Source organism: Pan troglodytes, chromosome 12, assembly GCF_028858775.2.
Source record: "Pan troglodytes isolate AG18354 chromosome 12, NHGRI_mPanTro3-v2.0_pri, whole genome shotgun sequence".
In the NCBI taxonomy this organism is placed as follows: Eukaryota; Metazoa; Chordata; class Mammalia; order Primates; family Hominidae; genus Pan; species Pan troglodytes.
Window position 1 is genome coordinate 82,324,193 of NC_072410.2, and position 21,904 is coordinate 82,346,096.

At 37.2% G+C, this 21,904-nt stretch overlaps 1 protein-coding gene and 1 pseudogene across 22 annotated transcripts in view; both read left to right on the forward strand.

Annotated features, from left to right (window-relative positions):
- The window catches only part of SLC8A1 (solute carrier family 8 member A1), a 414,873-nt gene that overhangs the window by 90,621 nt on the left and 302,348 nt on the right, over positions 1 to 21,904 (forward strand). The window lies entirely within an intron of this gene.
- LOC129143111 (peptidyl-prolyl cis-trans isomerase NIMA-interacting 4-like) overlaps positions 1 to 21,904 on the forward strand; it is a 69,449-nt pseudogene continuing 47,545 nt past the window's right edge.

Sequence of the window (21,904 nt, forward strand, 5' to 3'; positions counted from 1 at the left end):
GAAGGTAAGAATGAAAAGCAGAACCTGAGTCCCTCACCTTTCAGGCTGGTGCTCATGATAACAGGGCAACCGGGTGTTGCAGTATACTTAGCAATTCACATATTAATAAAATACCCTAAGATATTTTCCAGATATAGTTTTTTGATTTTATTTTTGCTTTTCTATGCTTACATATGAGATATCTGGGGTCCTAGGTATTCTGAAGCCTTGTGGTGACCCTTGAAACCAAGGCCACACCATTTTTCCATGACAAATTTCCTGAGATAAAGATGGGCTTAGGAGGATCGCTAAACTTGAAAATTTGAGCTCTCTGTCCCCTACCAGCTTTGTGCCTTTCAGCCAGTTACTGAGGTTCTGAGTCAGCTTTCTCACCTGTAAAATGAGGAAGATGGTCATGGTGCTGTTGGTGATGGTGATTTTGGATATAGTGGTAATGGTGGTAGTGATGGTTGTGGTTGGAATGGTGGTGGTTCTGGATATGTTGGTGGTGGTAGTGATGGTGATGCTGATGGTGTTGGTGGTGATGGTGTTGGAGATGATGGCGGTAGTGGTGATTATTTTTGGTGTTGGTGGTGGTAGTGGTGGTGATGATGGTGATGGCACTAAGATTTATTAAACAAGCTTCATGCTATTCTTAAAGTATCCGTATGACTTAATCTTTGCAACTATATCAAGTAGCTACTCTTATTAGACTCATTTTACAGATGAAGAAATTGAAGCTTAGAGATTTAAATTTCTCTGGGTCACACAGCTAATAAAGGGTGGATCCAGAATTCAGCAGCACTGCTTGACTGTAATTCCCATAGAGTCTTATTCAGGGCTGTTTCTTCCTTTGAATGGCTTTCATACACAAGGAGGAATATGTATCAGGCTGTGGTGCAGTGACACTAACCTCAACACATGCTCAAGCTGCTCAGAAGATGAGAAACTAGAGCAGTCATTTATCTTTTCTGGGATTCTAGAACATGTATTAACAGCATTGCACACCGTGCCCCACTCTCCATTAACCTAGAAGACCATGAATAGCTGAGTTTGAGAGGCAAGGGAATGCTTAATGTTTTAGTCCCTCCGTGTAGCTGACCTACCTAGTTATTGTTGGTTTTGGCTTGTTTTCTCTCACACAATATTTATTTCCCTATGTTCCTAGTTTTTAAAAAGAAACTTCTTTATTCCTAGTTTTCTGTCATTGCCTGCTTTGGCGCTGTAGCATTTAACTTCCTTATATGGCTGAATAATGAATGCAGCTTTTCTTCGTACTTGAAATAGCAGTTTCTTGGTCTTTTTTTTTTTTTTTAATGTGTTACCAGACAATCCAAATTAATGACAACAAAGAATTAGTATCAGGGGATGCTGTTACCTTGTGTCAGCACTAAAAAGAGGTTAAAACATTATATTCTGTGACCCTGGAGGTGGTTAACAGTAAGAATTATTTATTAGGAGACTTTCCTAGAATAAGTGACCTGCATGGCAGTTCATCTTATAAAAAACTTAGAATTCCAACCTCCGCAGCGCATAGAATTTTTAGATATATTTTTTAAATGCCCAATTCCAAGTCATTCTTATTTCTGAATCCTCTCTGGAGGACAAGAACAAACAAAAAATTCTACCTAAAATCACATGAATGTCCAGTTACATCTTGCATATACTTTATACAAAACCAATGTTCAGGTGTTTCTATAACAAGTTTGTTTTTGAACAGGGTGGTTTTATTAAATTTTTTACCTTTTGCCGGCAAATTATTGGTCTATTTGGTGTAAACCTGATAGCAATGTGTTTATAAATATAATTATAACCTTTAAAAGAAGCCTGCAACTGTTAGCTTTCAACAAAGAACATTTGTCTTACACACACACACATATACACACAATTATTAAGGAAAAAGTGGGAACGCAAAATTAAGTCCTATTTGCATAGGGTTTAATTCTTAGGGCGCAATTAAAGAAAAAGAAAAATCCTAATGTTACGAGGACAAGTTTCCTTCTTGCACACTAACCATTACAATCTTGACACAGTTTTGAAAAATGAGCTATTCAGTTCAGTGTGTATATCTGTGTTCCTGGGATTTGTATATCACCTGAGAGAGAGAGAAAAAGAGACAGGGGCAAAGATGGAGGGAGGCAGAGAAGGAGGTGGAGGCAGGGTGAGTAAGAAGGAGAGGTAGGCAGAGAAAGAAGGAGGGGAAGAGAAAGGAGACAGACAGAGGGACAGAGACAGAATATACAGCCCTGATTAGATTTCTGCTGTGACTAAAATGAACTGAAGCCTGGAATTAGTCCATACTCTTGCTCACGCAAACAGAAGACAGTATGAGAGTAAGGAAATAGAAATGGGATTCACTCAAGCTGCTTCTTTATTAAAAATAGACAGCAACTTTGTCCTTGAAATCAAGTGTATGTGCCTGAGTGTGTTTGAGAAGCCAGAAGTAGCCTGTGGAATCCAGAAGGGCTGGGCCCTATTCGTTGATTCCTGCTTCCAGCAAATATTCTATGAGCATCAATCCCGTGCCAAGCCCCTTGCAAGATGCTGTGACAACAGTGGTACCTAAGACATAGCCTCTGCCATAGAAAACCTCAAGCTTTACTAGAGGAGATGGATGTAAGAATGTTCAGTCCTACAACAGTGTGTATGTTTAGTCACCCCTAAAGCTTCTCTGTGCCTTCTTTGGCCTCCTTCTCTCAGTGCCACCTGATGGGGCTCTTGCCACTGGTGTCTAGGCTGAGAATAAATGATGATGAGCTGTCAGTGTTGCTGTCCACTCTAGGAGCAACCCACCCCCTGTGCCTGCTTTTCCCCAGAAGAAAACTACAGGGCTCTCTCTCCTCTCCTGTCCCCATCCCAGATGGCTCCGGTCACAGTTTGGCTGCCCTCTCTGATGGAGACCAGAAGAGCAGAGATTAGGAACAACTCAAATCTGATTCATTTTTCATGGCAATAATGAACTCAGAAAAATGTCAAGTAGGGAGAGAGTTTTGTCTTCTACTTTGCTTCTTAATCCTGTGCATTACTAGGGGAAGCATGTGTTACTCACACCTGAGTCCTTTCTCTAAATGGTATGAGTTTATTAAGCATGAGCAAATGAGGCTACTACAGACATTGAAACTACTTAGCCAGGAATCTGATGAGCTGAGGTTCAGTGCTCTTGGGGTCTTAGGCTCAGGTGGCCTAGTACCTCAGAATATCCTGACATGTTGTTGAAGTAGGCCAGACGGATTACTGAGAAAAGACAAAAGATCAGATATGGGAGTCTTTCTGAGCTGTTTTATTATGCAAAGAAGAACCCTTTGTGGGTTGTTTCTGGGATGCTATAAGCTGATATATTCTAGGAAGTAATTTATCTGACCTACACATGGTCTAGTAAAATGGAATAATATTAATATAATGTAATGTAATAAACAGTAAATATGAATATATAAGTGTAGAAGTAAACATAAAACAAATAAAATAATGTAAAGAATATTAAGTCCAGATATTTATCTGAGAATATCTAGAGCTAAACTATCCTGCGGTTGTTATTTGTTTGGATAATTTAAGTGTCCTCTATAGGTTTGAATTATTTTAGGGAAGGAACATCTTTCTCAATATTTCATGACTTCTATAGCTATTGTAAACTATATTCTTTTAAATCGACCTGGTTTTGATTATTTGGTTATTAATTTTATGATCAATTCTTATATATGAAGCACTTGAAACATTTTGAAGTAGATCTGGGTCTTTGACCCTAAAGTTTTCCAGCTTACTGTTTTATGACTCTGTGCGTTTACCTTGTGTGTGTGTGTGTGTGTGTGTGTGTGTGTGTGTGTGTATCCATCCAAGCTATCAGTGTGCCTGACTCCAGCTATCTTCATTTTAAACATATTGCTTCCTAAACATGAACACGGAATAAAAGTGAATGGTAGATGTTCATTGTGGACACTGTGCCATCCAAAGGCCATTTCTGCTGGTAACATAAAGACTAAAGGCCCATGCTTTGGGGCCATACTAGCCTGGGTTTTATCTCTGTGGCTTAAGCCTGTGGTCTCAGCTACTAAGGAGGCTGAGGTGGGAAGATCACTTGAGCCGGAGAGGTCTAGGTTGCAGTGAGCTGTGATCACACCACTGCACTCCAGCCTGGGTGACAGAGCGAGACCTTGTCTCAGAAAAACAAAAACAAAACAAAAGAAACAAACAAAAATGTCAAATTCTTCAGCAAAACTAATCCTAACACTTGCTTTGAGAGCCAATAAAATGTTGTAATAAATTGAATATTAAGAAACATGTCTTGATTAAGTTTTTCTTGTTTGGTTTACAATTCCCAGTGATGTCTCCTGGGCCAACCTTCCCAAAGTTGTTGCTCTTCTTTGATATTAGGGAGAGGATCAGAAAAAAATATCTATTTGGTACTATGCATATTACCTGGGTGACAAAATAATCTGTACACCAAACCCCCATGACATGCAGTTTACCTATATAACAAACCTGCATATGTACCCCAAACCTAAAAGAAAAGTTACATAAAAAAATAAATAAAAATAACAATTGGTCATACTGAAGACAATCACAAGACTGAGAGATAGGAGAACTCTGCATAATCTTCAAAAAGCAATCAAATATCAATAACCTAAGACATTTTAAAATGCTCATTTGCAGAGACCTCTGTACTTTGCCTCCTGAGAGAGAGGTTGGTAAATTATCATTTTTATTTTTGGTCCTTTGCTTTTTTATCTACCCTTTTCCAGTGGGAAAATGTGATGCTTAGGGCAAAGCTAGGTTTTGACGAAGTTCTTCCTGATAGGAGGCTTCTATTAGGTTGGTGCAAAAGTAGTTGCTGGTTTTGTTACTACTTTTAAATTAAAACCAGCAATTACTTTTGCACCAACCTAATAAAATAGAGAATATAATCCAGGAGACAGAATGGAATGCAGAAGGAAACAAGTATTTAGGAGTCAGGAGTTCCAGAACCAACTTGTCTCATTAGGCTACTGGTCTGGTTAGTTGGTGGCTACCTAGACCAGACCAGCAGCTTTGGGCGAGTCATTTCATTTCTCTGAACTTCAGTGTTCTTGATAGTAAAATTAAGGCATTGAAGTAAATAATCTATGGGTTTTCTTCCATCTCAAAAACGTTTGCTGTCCTAAGAGAAAGCAAAAATTTTTTTAAAAAATGACATAACACTGAATAAGATTTAGAGTAAAGTGTGAGGAAATGATATTTTTTTGTTTTCTAAATTAGTCTATGCCTTACTTTTTAAAGTAAAGTTATTTGCCAAAAAGAAACATTTTGAAAGACAACAAATATATAAAAATAGCTTAAATCTTTGTTTCTTAGTGAGTCTTGCTAAGTTATGAACTTGTAGAATTATATATGTTAAATGGATGATCTACTAAAATGAATTTTGTCAAATTTGTTTTAGTGTCTTATATAAGTTGACCTTCCTGTCACAATGTATTTAGGATAACAATATAACTTATTGTCCAAATCAGAGCACTTTTGTGAGTAAAAGAGGGCACTATTAATAATTATGCAGATACATAATTAAGAAGTATGGCATAGTCAACCTAATTTGAACATCTCTGTGCTTGCTGTCTCAGAAAAGTGGAGAGGTTGCTTTTTTTTTTTTTTTTTTTTTTTAAAAACAGAGCCTCGCTCAATCTGTCACCCAGACTTAAGTGCAGTGGCGTGATCTCAGCTCCACCTCCCGGGTTCAAGCAATTCTCCTGCCTCAGCCTCCTAAGTAGCTGGGATTATAGACACCTGCCACCACGCCCAGCTAATTTGTGTGTGTTTGTGTGTGTGTGTGTGTGTGTGTGTGTGTGTGTGTGTGTGTGTGTGTACTTTTAGTAGAGATGGGGTTTCACCATGTTGGCCACCCTGGTCTTGAACTCCGGACCTCAGGTGTGACCCACCCCTGGTCTCGAACTCTGACCTCAGGTGACCCACCCACCTCGGCCTCCCAAAGTGCTGGGATAACAGGCCACACCTGGTTGAGATTGCTTTTCTTTGGAGACAAGTGGAATAAGAGAGCAATAGTCCTTTGAAATGAAAGACTTAGCATTTGATGTTTCCGTTTGTTTGCTTTACCTACCCACATCCTATCCTTTTTTGTAATACAGCTTGGCTAGTAAACATGCCTGCTGGAATGGAGACAGATAGGGGAAAGTAATTAGATTAGTGGCAATGGAAGAAGTAATCCATTATGCTTAAGCCACAACTCCAGTGGTTTGCTAGTCAAACCACATTGGCAGTTTTCTTTTTTTTTTTTTCCATATGGATTAGAACAGTTGATTTTTCTTCTATGTCTTCAGGAAAATTGTAGTTACAGGTGAAGTAGATCTGTAGGATTGTGAGCAAAGTATTGCCTCTGCAGCAGTCAAAACCGTTACCAATTATGTCTTTAATTTTTCTTTTTTAATGAGAGACTCTCTGAAGTCCCCTCCAGCTTTAAAAAGCAATTATTCAGCAACATCACCACCTCTCCAGCCCTGAGACTTCCTGACCTTGTCTTACCTTATCTTACTCTTAGACTTGGTTGTTCAAGTCTGGAGAAATAGTTGGTGCACTTCTACTATACTACTATACTGTGCCTTATAGGCTATCCTTATCAGTCTTCTTCATGCATTCCATGAATAGTCCTCAGAGTCCTGTCCTTAAATATGCGTTCATTCCCTTTTACAACAAATTTCTGAGCCATGTATTTCATTCTCTTTGATATCTAGATGACATAAATCTGTCTGTGGCCTTCTTTCCCAATATTGCCAACTGCAAAGAGTTTTCTCTGGTTGATACCTATTGTCTTATAAATATGCATCATTGTCTTCTTTATTTAACCAATAGTATTTTTTTCAAGGTGATTTTGTAGGAGTAGAACAATATTGATCTTTAGGCATAAACCAATTTAATTCAAATCAAGTTAGCTATATGTTTCCATAATAAATATATTGACCTATCATAAATGTATGGCAAATTAATCATATTTATTGATTTTAAACAAGAGAAGAGTTATTGAAAAAGTACCTAAGCAACGAATAAACCTCCAAGAGACTAAAACAAGTCCTCATTTAAACATGACTTAATTAAAGAATTTAATATTTTAGATAAGTGATAGATAACGAAAGATCAATCAAGGCAAGAACATTGAAGAATTTAGCACAAGGAATAATAAATCATGCAAGTACAAGATCAGAATTAAGCTTGAAAACATTAAGTAAAATAATTACTGAAGGCTTTAGTTACCCGCACACTCAATGTTGCTCAGCAGATGTACAAATAACACTGTGTACTGGTCCCAATGTGCTAGGGACACATCAGACACACTGTCACATTAAAACACACCTTGTTGCTCAGTCTCATGAGGGACCTCATATATGGCTGCAGATGTGTACAGATGTTTGCTTCCCCACGGTCTAGCTGTCTTTGTGGCCAGAATCTCAACAGTTCCCAGAGTTTTGGTCTTAAGATACTGTTTTCCAACAAAATCAACACTGAAAATAAGAGACAGCAAATAATACAATTTCACTCATTAGCTCTGTAATGACTTTGATTCATGTTTCATTTCATAAAATGCTTGAAGAGCATGAGCAATACATTTATATTAGAGAAACCAAGGTATTGACTTTCTGTTTCTAAATTGTTCATGCCATTATGGTGTCATTAAATGTTAGGTTATTCTCTTACATAATTCTTACAAATTTTCTTTTTTAATTAGTATAAAATATGATGCTCAACAAATTAATTTTCTTAACTGTTGGTTGGCAAATCAGTCTGTTTTAGTACATGCACACCTAGTGAGACACATCATCATGTGCTTGCAATGGGTCAACCCATAGTTTAAGAGAACATAATGCTTCTTTTTCTATGTATTTATGTTATATTTATCCAAGGATTAGTAAATATAAAAATTTGCCTTATGAACAAAGGAAATTTAAATGAAATTTCTTGGCATGTCTTATACTTCCGTATGCCTTTGAGCTCCCTATTAAAGACATTAATTTGTATCATGCTGTGCAGTGATATTATATGTAGTAAGGTCTCAAGCTACAGGACATGAATGTTTTCACTTGCATTTGAAATAAGACTTTCATATAATTTGGAGGGAAAACAAATATAGGATGTAAAGCAGACCAATGTTATTAACTTCTGAATTCCTCCTTTATTAAGAAAAAAGGGCTCTGCTTATAAAGATTCTTAAACGGATCATTTTAAAAATCAGCAATGGTTTCCAGCTTCATCCATGTCCCTACAAAGGACATGAACTCATCATTTTTTATGGCTGCGTAGTATTCCATGGTGTATATGTGCCACATTTTTTTAATCCAGTCTATCATTGTTGGACATTTGGGTTAGTTCCAAGTCTTTGCTATTGTGAATAGTGCTGCAATAAACATATGTGTGCATGTGTCTTTATAGCAGCATGATTTATAAACCTTTGGGTATATACCCAGTAATGGGATGGCTGGGCCAAATGGTATTTCTAGTTCTAGATCCCTGAGGAATCGCCACACCGACTTCCACAATGGTTGAACTAGTTTACAGTCCCACCAACAGTGTAAAAATGTTCCTATTTCTCCACATCCTCTCCAGCACCTGTTGTTTCCTGACTTTTTAATGATCGGCATTCTAACTGGTGTGAGGTGAGAGGGAGAAGGGATAGCATTAGGTGATATACCTAATGCTAAATGACAAGTTAATGGGTGCAGCACACCAACATGGCACATGTATACATATGTAACAAACCGGCACATTGTGCACATATACCCTAAGACTTAAAGTATGATAAAAAAAAAAAATCAGCAATGATAACCGGAAAAAATACCTAGATTATACTCCAGCATTTCAGAGGACATTTAGATGGAATCAATAATACCAAAAATATCCATCAATAGTTTTCATCCATAGTAAAATGAGGTTGGTGTCTTCCTAGTTGAGCTTATCATGATAATACTCTAAATTATTATCATGACTGACTCATGCCTTTGCAATTTTAGCAGCTGTGGTTTTGTGGGCATAATATTAGTCAGTGAATTTAGCAGGAATTTCTGAAGTCAATAACATTACCTGTGCTGTCTTTGATCTATACAGTCAGTAGTGCCTAAGAAGCATGTTCTAGCAAGGAAGCAATCTGAATCTCTTTGCTCTTAAGGTAGTGCCTCCATTCCCATGGTCAAGAATCTGTTTCAGTTAAAACCGTATGCCCACTCCAAGGTAGTGTTAAATTTATGGCAATGAATGCTATAACTTGCTAGTTATTTCCAGCTTTTAATCCAGTGCCTAATATACCATAAATGGTTGTAAATATATGATTACAAAATAGATGTAATATCCCTCTATGTAAAACAGCTTTTGTATTCTCAGGAAGGAGAAGTAACACATTCATGAAAACTAGTTATATGTGAGGTAAGCTAAGTACACTTAATACACCATCAGTCCATCTCACCAAAAAGGTTATAACATTTTATAGACATGGTCGCAGTTGCATGAGATCACTTTCTCCTTGACATTAATATATTCTGACATATCACTAAGCAGCCTGTGTAATATGAACAGTATAGCAACGCCATGAAGAACATGAGTTCTGGAATCAGACCATTTGGTTCAAGACCCAGGTCAAATATTTATTTGGAAAGTAATATTGGGCTAGTTACTTAATATCTCCCTGCCTGTTTCCATGTATAAAAACAAGATAAATTTTTCTATATCAATGGTATTTATGAAAAGTAAATTATATAGTATGTACAAAAAGGTTAGAACTATGCCTGACACATACTAAAAATTCAATTTTGACTGTTGAGTTATTGATTATAAAATAACTTAGATGTCTGTATAAAAATAGGATACCCAATATAAGAAATTTTTAAAAGACAAGGAGAAAATTGTAATTTCACAAACCAGAGATGGCTACTTTTTACATTTTAGTGTGTACAGGTATAATCTTTGTTTTACTCTTGCTTTTTTGTGAAGGTTTGCGTTAGAAGTTTTCATTATATGAATAAAATTCTTTAAAGTCTTAATATCTAAGTATTATTTCATTAAATGAATACAATTTATTTAATGAGGCCCCTATTGTTTGTTTTTGTTTTGACATTGTTTTTGTTTTTTCAGGTTTTTTTTACAGACAAACGTTTATACATAAATAATATAGTAAACATTTTTGAGAAAGCAAAAAAATCATGGCTCACATTTTAGATTAGTTCTTTAGGCTAAATTCTCAAATTGGAATAAATAGACCAAAATGTATAGACACGGTAAGGCTTATAATAACTTTCACAAAGCTATTTTAAGAGAGTCTGCCTGAATTTACATTCCTAATGGGCATGTGTAATTTTCTGATGAGACTGGTTGTTAGAAAACCTTACCAGTGCTTATATATGGAAGTACTTTAAGGTTTTTTGCTAATATTTGCTGAGTGTATGCTGTGTGCAAAGTGTTATGCTAGCTATTATTAACTTTAAATCAGTTACCTTTGAAATGTGCCTAGATTTGAATAGTAACTATTATTGTTCAAAACTCTTCTTAAAATGCTCTTTGAAATTATCTTCAGAGCCATAGATAATACCTGTTTTTCAAAGTTCCTAATGGCATTATCTTACCTAATCGTTTATTTCATATGAAAGTCTTAGTGCCATACAACTTTAGGCTGGCCCCAAAATCAAATCCAATCTAAAAAAACTTAATTATTTTTCAAAATCATTTATCAAGCCTGCAGCTGTATTGCAGTACTATAGAAAGGGCACATTCTTGGGGTCAAAAAATCCCATTTTGAATCCCATTTGCTGGTATTATGTGCATGGCTAATTTAGTTATATATTCTTGAACTTAGTTTTCTTCTCTGATAAACGGCGAAAATAATTCTCAAAGTGCTATGGTAAGTATCACAAGATAAGGTATGTGAAAATGCTTTTTTAATAAGAAAATGACATGCAATGTGTTATCAGATTTTGAAGAGAACTTATAGGTGAGCTCACAGAGTGGGAAGGTATGTTTAAATAGCATGTCACCACAAAAAATGATAACTGTGAGGTAATGCATACGTTAATTAGCTGGATTTAACTATAGTGTACATATACTTCAAAATATCATGTTATACATGTAAAACATTTTTTCTAATTTTTAAAAAATAAATGAATACATTTTAAAAATAATTTACTATATTTTCATCATAGGAAAATCTTACAATTTTGTCTTTCCCCGGAAATATTTGCAAATAGATTATCTCTAAAGTTTTCTTCTTTCCTGTAGTACTCATATACATTAAACTATAGATAGAATATATGGGCTTCTTTTACCAATCACTATCTGGAAAGCTTTTAATGAAAATCAAATGAAATTATTTTCAATGTGATCCCTAGCCCTGGATGTTATTTTCCTCCTAATTTAGCCAGTAACAGTTCATACTGAAAGATTTTGCTGGTATTTCTGGTAAGTCAGGATAATTTATTGTTCTGATGGCCTGATTTTTTTCATTACATCCTTTCATTGTCCTCAGAGGGGTACTATAATAATCAAACAACCCATTTCCAAGATTTATTGTCTAAAACTTCAAAGAGTCATGTGTTCTATCCCTTGCCCCATGATTTATTAAAAAGTTGAAACATAAAGTTTTTATTTTATAGGTTTTCTTTAGTATTTCCTTCCAGAAGTTGCCCCTTTTTTTCCCTGTATTCCTTCTCCCCTCCCCCTTTTTTTCCCTTCCCACTCTTAGTCCATGGTTGCTCCTATTCACTAGGTTATTTTAAACTAGCTCACAGAACTCCAATTTTGTTGGGGCAGGGATGCCAGATATGCAATAGCACCACTAATAAGTTTTCAGATTAATTGGTTGGTTGGCAGACAGTAGTGAAATTGAAGGCAAAGCAGGATCAAGGGGACCACACATAAATGACTACATTCTCACTGCCATTTCTGTGTTTTAGATGGATCATGGTGGATGATGTGGCACTGGAATGCATAAATCCCACTATATTTTGAGCAAGATGATTTCTACGGTAATCATCTCGAAAACCTTGAGCATGCTATTGCTCTTATTCCTTTCCACTCTCCAGCCTCATTATATGCCACCACCTCCAACACTTTTTCTATTCAGCAAGCTATACAGTAGATGCAGTTTGGGCTGTAAGAATTAGAGTATTCTCAAGGAATGACTGCATACCTGCTCTTGATAAATGGAAGCTCTGATGTGGTGTTAGGTGTGAATGTTTCTGATTATTTGTGAATTTAAGAATCTTTGGGGGTTCAAATTTATTTCTGTCCAGAAGCTTGCTCTGGACAATTCTAAAGTAGGAAGTTTTTGACAAAGAGCCTAAGAATCCATTATCTTTTGGCCATAATGCAGGGCAGAAATCCTGATTTTTCTCTTTACTCCAACTATATTCCTGAAGCCTGAATCTACAGATTTGTTTTTTCCCGTAGGAAAAAAATTAGAATATACCCTGGTAACAAAATATGACTGGGAACTTACAGGGGTATTGTAGTCAACTAACAGGTTCTTTTACATGAATACCAGAAGCTGTACCGATGTGACTATTGCAGGGAAATTTGTTCTGAGAAAAGGACCTTGTATTCTTGTCTCATTGTCTCAAAATACAAATGACTACAGAAAAAGCAGCATTTTACAGGTCTGTCTTGAATTGGTATATTTGTAATGTCAAAAACAATATTTACATATAATCATTGACTATTATTTAAAACGCTATATAATTACAACTTTTTTCATTCCTATGTAGTTACAGTTACCAAGAAAATTTTGTTTTTTTCTCTTATCTTTCTTTTGTTCCATTTTTCTATGGTTCTTATGGCTATAATTTTTTTCTATTTCAGTGTCTTTGGATTCAGTACTTAAGTTGAAATGTGCTCAAATGCTCTATCTTTCAGCATAACAGAATTAGTCAAGTGCAAGGGATAATAAATTTGTATGACTAAATCTTGACCATACTCGTGAGTTTTAAACATCTAACTGGTGCCCCTTCAAAATACAGGTCTTTCGTGCTGTTTTACCACTGTTGTGTGTGTGAAGGCATGCTTCTCTGTGTAGAAACTTGTTCATTAGAAGCTGTTATTGTAGTTTCAGTTCCCACAGTTGGGCCACCTACTTGTTACTCTCTTATTTTTCCAAAGCTGTCCTAATTGCTGTCTCCCTTCACCCAGATTCAAGCAGTTGAATTATGTTTTACTGTGTCCCTTGTGTAAAAGGAATGTCCAAAGTGCCAAAATTTCCTGTGGTTTTAGGAGGAGAATGGAGAAAATGAAACAGGAGAGAATCTCTTCACTTAGTGCTTCCAAATTGGCCTTTGTTTGTGTGAATCTGCAGAGGTGTGCTGCAGTGAGGATATCCACAGTCTAAGCTAATTTATCAAACTGTTGATAAGTTAAGCCTGGGAGGATTATTTGAGTACCTGTGTATCTCACAGAGAACAACATAAAGACTTTTGAAGGTATAAGTTTAGATCAGGCGTATCTGCTTCAATTCCGAAGAAACTTTTGGCATAAAAATGTATTGAACTATATTTGATGCCCAAAACTACATTAGGAGTTGGGTGATAGGGAAGAAAGGGTAGAAAAGAAACTAGAGATTGTAGAAGAATATATAGGGCTGTTTCTGTGGCTAAACTCACATTCTGGCATGCTGGAAGATTATTAACTTGTTATGGGGGTAACATATTTGTGACTTTATCGCTTATGGGATATACTCTGTGATGCCTAACACGGTTGTATGTGTGTCCCTGCATTTGTGAGTGAATAAATGCAAACTGGTTAGTAGTTACAGTCACCAGTGAAGATCCACAGGATAGAAAAGTCACCTCAGAAGAGATTGAACAGGAGGCTGGCTCCTTGTAAAGAGAGTTGGCCAGAAAAGCAAATGCAACTCCTCTTGACCATCTCCTTTGCCTGAAGGGTCCTTCCAAGAAAAGGTTAGGAAGGTCAAGTATTTAAAATATATTCACTGAATATTCACAAAGTGCCAGGAAGTTGGGGACATAAGGGTAAACAAGATAGAGGATGTCTTTTTGGAAAGAAATTGACAGTTTATGCAGCACAGCAATCAAAATGCAGTGCACCAAGAGCTGTGGGAGCTCCAATATAGAGCTGTGATATTCTTTCAGGACAGAGGACCTGTCATTGTGGAAGGAAAGGCTTCACTGAGGTGGAGGATTAAAAATTCATAAAATGAAAATGGAAAAATGGACACAGGCAAAAGGCAGGAAGACAGAAAACTACCAATAAAAAAGAAACCACTGACGTTTGAAGAAGTGAAGGAAGTATAGATAGCATCTAATAAATCATCTCATTTTTGCAGACAAGGAACCAGTCCATGAGAAATCTGGTGGGTCAGGTGTGGTGGCTTATGCCTGTAGTCCCAGCACTGTGGGAGGCCGAGGTGGGCAGATCACTGGAGGTCAGGAGTTCAAGACCAGCCTGGCCAACATGGTGAAACCCTGTCTCTACTAAAAATACAAAAATTAGCCATGCCCGGTGGTGGGCACCTGTAATCCCAGATTCTCAGGAGGCTGAGCAGGAGAATCTGTTGAACCTAGGAGGCAGAGGTTGCAGTGAGCTGGGATCACACCACTGTACTCCAGCCTGGACGACAGAGTGAGACTCCCTCTCACACACACCCACACACAAATCTGCTGAGTGACATACTAAGATCACATAGTTAGAAAGGGGCAGACCTGGGCCTAGAACCTGGTAAGCCTAGTCCTCAGTCCACTCTTTGCATTGTCACCATGAAGTAAAAAAAATTGTGGAGAAGGAATTGAGAACACAACACAGAGGATTGCCTTGTTACTGTGCTATGTATATGCATGTGACGTAGATAGGGGGAATGCATATCATATACGGTTTCAATCCAAAGTGGCAAGTTTGAGAAGTTAGGTCCCTCTGCAGATGTCTCTGAGCATTGCTTTTACGTGAAACAAATGGGATGAGCTGACAATGGTTAGATTGTAGGCTTGGATGGAAATGCAGGACCACGTTGCTTCCTCCGTGGCTGACCTCTCAGCACTACACACACAGCCTTGAGTAACAGAGGGCCTTGGGTTCCCACAGCTCTGCCACACTGATCTTATCAGTCCACCTGGGAAGATATTCCCCTCTTCTAGCTTACTAGTATACCGTCTGCCCTTAGCCTTCACCTTAGATCGTGTGTTGGCACATTTTCCTACCCTCACTTGTCTGATAGTGAAAAGCTGCAGACTTTGATAGCTCAATAACCCATTTAGAAGTTTTGAAATTTTCTGACGTTTATTTATTATACATCCATTATACAATAAATAAGTAATCATGTTTATTATATATTTAATAATAGAACTATTAAAATGGCCTGGGGAATCTTCTAGCATCTTGGAAAAATAACTCTGCATTCATGAAGAATTACAAAGTCTAGGAATCCACAAAGCTCCAAGAAAAGTGATATATTCTATTATTTTTACACTGCCTAACAAAAAGAAAATGTTCTATAGGGAGATCATATTTTGCATAATCTTTGGCATATATGTTTAAATTTTTGAGAAAATGCAGAATTTAAAACCCGGAGCCTGTGTCCATGTGCATTTGAATATATGTATATTTTATAAAGGTGACTGACAACAAATGAATCCAATATTAACTGCATTTTTCCATCAGTGGAAACAATTTGGGAGTTCAGTGCTATAGAAAGAGGATGTTGTATGCATAGAATACAGTTATGGAAGACATATTACATAAAATGATTTTGTGAAGATTATAGTAGTCTTTGAAGATTCAGCTAACAGATTTTTCAAAGTCATGCTAATCATTTTTAAAACAGCAAATTTATGGAAATGTAAGTTAGATTTCAGTTAGTTACTAACCTGATTTCAGGTCAAAGCTTATTCATACCATCAGAATAATTTACAGCTGGAGTGTTGCATGGATTGCCCAGAATAGGAGGACAAGGGAAGAAAGAATATCCAAGGAAAAAAATGAGGCACCTGTTAGCTCAAGCATAAACACTGGAACTCATTAAAATCATTAAAGACTGAGTCAGTTGAAGAATTACCTCATTTTTCCCATTCTAACATTTCTAAAAAAGAAACACACACAAACCAACCATAAACCACCATGCAAGTAAGTGCTGGAATGCAAAAGTAAAAATGTGAAGTGCATTGTCTTTGTTAGAAATTGGAAAGTGAATTGTGGCATGGGATCTCCCAAGAATTCTAGTTAGTCGGATGTGCTGGAAAAGCGGACAACTGTTAGATCATGACACATCCATTGTATTTTAAAGGCAAGCTCTTTTAAAATACCATTTTTGAGGTATAGAAACATTCACGCACTTTTCTTGAGCACTATATATTTAAGACCTTCCTTGGATTTGATCCATAATGTTTCCCATATTTATTTAAATTTTTCTTGCAGAAATTGCTTTAGCAATTGTAGGTATATGTCTCCTTCTAACTCTAAGCCACTATTCTTGCCCTAGCATCTTCTCCACTCGGTAATGAGAATGGGATTCATTTATGTTCTGAAATTTGGCACTCTGTCCAGTAATTGGGGTATTTCTTATGGGAATTAAGAAGTATGTTCCCCTGACACTTTTCCCCTTCTGCCTTGTGAGGACTGCTTCATTTACATCATTGTCTCCAATCCTCTGTTGAAATGAATTACATCCTATGGGGCTGGGGAGGGGGAGTAGCATGGACCTGCTCAGTGGTTCAGTAAATTACAGAATTTTCATGGGATTATAAATCCACTTCTGGATACAAGTATTTGACAAACAGAAATAATTGCTATTACCCACAAGCTTTCATGGGCTTTGAAAAGAAAGGAAAATTAGTCTTTGTCAATTGCTTGTATGTAGCTTGTCTATAAAACAAAAAAATCACTGTGGCACCCTACTTTTCAGCATTCATTTGAACAGCAATGGGGGCCTTTTTGGACAGCCTGTTTAACTGCTCAACAACTAGCTTTCTGGTTAATTATGCATTTCAAGCTAGGAAGCAATGCCCTCGTGCCAACTTGAAACTGCTGAAATGCTCTATTTTTGCTTTCAGATCATGAAAATGCGAGAAATGGCACCCTAAGTCAGACCAACGGTCTTTAGAGCCCATATTCTCTCTCTTAATAAATACAGTACATGGAAGACCAGTGAGAAAATGATGATTCATTAGTTTAATTAAATATTTCTTGGATTTCTTTCCTCAACATGCACAAACTCTTGGGATATTGAATTTTACATATTTGATAGCTGTTGCATAAAACCATATATTTAAATGTGTTCTTTTCAAATTACCATATCTATTGCAAAAAATGTATTGTCATAATTACTGAAGGCATCAGCAAAATTGATGCATTACAGAGGAAATGTAGAATGGTTCTTAGTGTTTGCAACTGAGAATAAAAATGTTAATAGTCCAAAGTTTGACCATCATAGGCATACACAACTAAAGAAAAAAAGATATGTTGTCAGATATGTGTACAAAGAAGCCTTTCTTCCATTAAAGTTGGACAAGTGTAAAAGCTATAGAGAATTATGCTAGGCTGGGTGCAGTGGCTGAAGCCTGTAATCCCCAGTACTTTGGAGGCTGAGGTAGAGGATCACTTGAGCCCAGAATCTCAAAACCAACCTGGTCAACATAGTGAGACCATATGTCTTAAAAAAAAAAAAATGCTGAAATTCATGTATTTGCTTTATCTTGATAGTCTAAGGTTAATATTCTCTATTAGATACCAGTGTATCTGCAAATCCATGATAAACCTAAGTTAATGAAAAGTTACATTTTGAAATAATCAAATGAAACAGTGACAACTAATATTCAGAAAAAAAGCTTTTTACTTATTTCCTTTAGGGTACATATGGCACTGTCAGGAGTTTATTTTTCCTTCATAGCTGTATTTTTGTGCTCTTGCCTTCGGAGACAATGCTATTATTATTCATTATTAGTTACACATATTTTGGATGCCAAAATGCTTTCTATGAATAGGTTCTGTACCTTATGAATCTTGCACAATAAATGTTCTTCAGCTAGTCTAAAGCTCATGTTGAAATTCAAGTTAGCTGAGTATTAATAGAGGAATGACAGAGGGAAGAAATTATAACTGCAAGGTCTTCCAGACTACTGACAAGGCTGCCTGGAATATTTAATGAGTCAGATGGTCCATGACTTGACTGTTTCAGAATTATAGGGTTCTACTGAATTCACTCCTGCAGGGAAAGTGTGGGCAAATACCTAAGCTCTCCCATTGTGGTCAGTAGTGTCTTTTTTGGTATGCATAAAGACATTAGCTCCTGTTGTGTAGAAAGAGGGTGGCGGATGGGGAATGGGGAATAGAGGCTGGGACTCTTGAAACAGGAGCCATTGAGAAAGCTCCCTGGATTGTTTACATTGATAACCTGCTAACCATGAAACGAGAGCATTTCCTCCTTAAGTAATTAAGAGTTTATTTCTTCTTAATGCCTGGGTTTAATGGGAGAATTTTTGCTTTGCAAAAGGTTTGCTTTTGAATAAGGTGAATTGACATGCTGTACTGAATAATGCCAAATTGCTTGGTATTTTTAAGCTTGCCTTTTTAATGTTTCATATTCAATGAGGATTAACTTTAAATACCAATTTAATCTAAATTTAAATTCCAAAATGGTTTCATGTGGTGTTCGTTATGTGTATTGTGCATATAGCCTACATCTTATACATTTGAGTGTCATTTGTATGTAAGTGTCATTATGGAAGGCACAAATGTCTAATTAGGGGAAAAATTTGTGGCTTTAATTTTCGTTAACTGTGGATCAGCTCTGGAACAGTAAGTCACAAATAAAAAATCAAATGGCACAATTGTGTTGGTAGCTAATAGCAATGACTTTCATCTGAGAGAGACAGTTTACTGAGCACAAAGTTAGAGGAGTAAGTGATGATGGTCTAGTAAAGTTGAGTAGTTGAATGATGACTACAGACACTTGCAAGCTTTCCTTTTACTTTCCTGTGATGGAAAACAAGATTGGGTGGAAACTCTGCAGAAAGACGTGGTGAAGAGTTTTTCTTTTGCACTGGAAAAGATGATGGCCATAATTAGGGAAAATGTGGCGATTAATCCAGGCCATGACAGAAAATCAAAGGAAATTTGAAGTTCTGTTTATCACCTATGTTTCAATCAATAAAAGCCTACAGTTGTGTTACTGGAAAGGGGTCCTAATGCAGACCCCAAGAGAGGGTTCTTGGACCTTGTGCAAGAAAGAATTCGGGGCAAATACATAAAGTGAAAGCAAGTTTATTAAGAAAGTAAAGGAATAAAAGAATGGTTACTCTCTTACTCTCTCCTCAGAGCAGCAGCATGGGCTGCTCAACTGATTATACTTACAGTTACTTCTTAATCATATGCCAAGGGGTGAATTATTCCTGAGTTTTTTGGCAAAGGGGTGGGCAATTCTTGGAACTGAGGGTTCTCCCTGTTTAGACCATACATGTTAACTTCCTGATGTTGCCATGGCATTTGTAAACTGTCATGGTGCTGGTGGGAGTGTCTTTTAGCATGCTAATACATTATAATTAGCATATAATGAGCAGTGAGGAAGACCAGAAGTCACTTTCGCCACCATCTTGGTTTTGGTGGGTTTTGACCAGCTTCTTTACCACATCCTTTCACCAGCAAGGCCTTTGACCTGTATTGCATCCTGTGACTAAGAATGCCTCACGACTTGAGAATGCAGCTCTGTAGGTCTCAGCCTTACTTTACCCAGCCCTTATTCATGGATGGAGTTGCTCTGCTTCAAATGCCTCTGACAATTATACACTTAAAGTTAGAAAATTAGATATGGGGCAATCTGTATATGTATTTTTTAGTACCCAATTACAGTTTTTTATGTGTACTAACTTCTGTACTTAGACACATGACCCATAAAGTCAAGAAAGAATCATTAAGAGCCTTTACTCATTTTAATGAATTAACCTCATAACCACACACCCAAAATATAAGATCAATATATAAAAATAAGTATAGATAGTTCCCCATAAACTTGGGATATAGTATTCAGTTAGCAAAATCTTACACTAAATGTAAATAGAATCTGCTTTGGTTTCATGACTTTGGGGAACTTTTTTTTCTTTTCACTTAATATGACAAAAAATACATATTAAGAACTCACAAAGCTTTCTTTTCTTTTCTTTTCTTTTTTTTTTTTTGACTGGCCTATTAATTCAAAACTAATTTCCTTACTATGCAAGGAGCTTTACTAGGCAGTAAAATGAATACAAAGTTAAATTTAGTATGGGAGAAGAAATGTTTGTAAATATCTGTAATACAAAGAATCATGTTAAAAAAAATAGCATAGAAGAAAAACAGGTAACATGGAGATTTAGACCTTGAAAGGTTTGGGCAACATTCTAACAGTCCAAGTTGGGTAAAGAAGTTTAAGGGGCAGAAATAGTATGAACAAATACATAGAGGCAGGAAAACTTGTAGAGTGTTTGAAGAATAGTACAAGTACAGTTTCTCTGAAGTGTAGGGTTCTGAAAGTAGATGGTGTTTGGAAGATAACACTGCAAAGTGCAGGCATGCCGCAGAGAAATGTCTTAGATGTAGTAGAAAGAACAGACCCATATAAGAAGACTTGCAATCAGGTTTTTCCCTTATTTCTGGGTGATGATTTCTGCAACTGGAAAATAGTGATAAATGTGACCTATGATGGTGTCTGTGTTTTCTAAACTGTAAAACACCATGCAAATACAAGATATAGATGTCCTCCTCCTCGTGGCACCAAAATTCTGTGTGGCTTCCTTTTTCTCCTCCTCTCTCCCAAGTTTTTCAGATGTGGCTTTTCCCACTGAGTTTACTGCTCCCTGCCCATTTCCTGCCTTTCCTTATTACAAGGAGAACTGGCTCTCTGGGCAGTGCTCCCTATGCCAGTTGGCAGACAAAGTCCTTAGAAGGCAGATGCTCCAATTCTGACATCATCACCAAAATCTCTTCTAGTTTTCTGAGAAGAGCCCTCTCCTACCCCCATCTTGCAAGGGAACTGGTACCTTTCTTTCCGTGGCTCTCTGTCCCTCCCACCTCATTTTCCCTCTGAAGGAGGTAGTTCATTCCCCCCTGAGTTTGCCAGCAGGAACACCCTCTCATTTCCTCCCTGTCTGCCTGCCTCTCCTTCTCCCCTTTCCTCCTCATGTGATCCATGAAAGTTTTACAAAGGACTTTGACTCAGGCCAAGAGAAAACAAAAGATTAGAAAAGAAGAGTCTAGTGAATGCATGGTTTGATTTGAAATACATTTGCCACGTTGCCAGGAACATTTTGACTACACAGCTTCTAGTTTCCTTTGTGAATTCTCAGATAGCCCAGTCTGACTCCTTTTCTTTTTCTTTCCTGGGTGAGTCTTCCCTTCAATTATGTACCCTCATCTTTCGGTTCTAGGATCGGCCTTCAGCCTCTAACACCATTCTCCCTAAACTTAAAGTATCCATTTGTTTAATGGAAATAAATGTAGTGATGAATGATACAAGTTGTTATGTAGCAGGACAAGCCGCAGACAAAACTCCTCAGACACCGAGTTAAAGAAGGAAGGGGTTTATTCGGCCGGGGGCATCGGCAAGACTCCTGTCTCAAGAGCCAAGCTCACCGAGTGAGCAATTCCTGTCCCTTTTAAGGGCTCACAACTCTAAGGGGGTGCACGTGAGAGGGTCGTGATCGATTGAGCAAGCAGCGGGTACGTGACTGGGGGCTGCATGCACTGTTAATTAGATCAGAACAGAACAGGATAGGGATTTTCACAGTGCTTTTCTATACAATGTCTGTAATCTATAGATAACCGATTAGGTCAGGGGTCGATCTTTAACGACCAGGCCCAGGGTGTGGCGCCGGGCGGTCTGCTTGTGGATTTCATTTCTGCCTTTTAGTTTTTACTTTTTCTTTCTTTGGAGGCAGGAATTGGGCATAAGGCAATATGAGGGGTGGTCCCCTCCCTTAGTTAATTGGCTAAGGAATTTAGA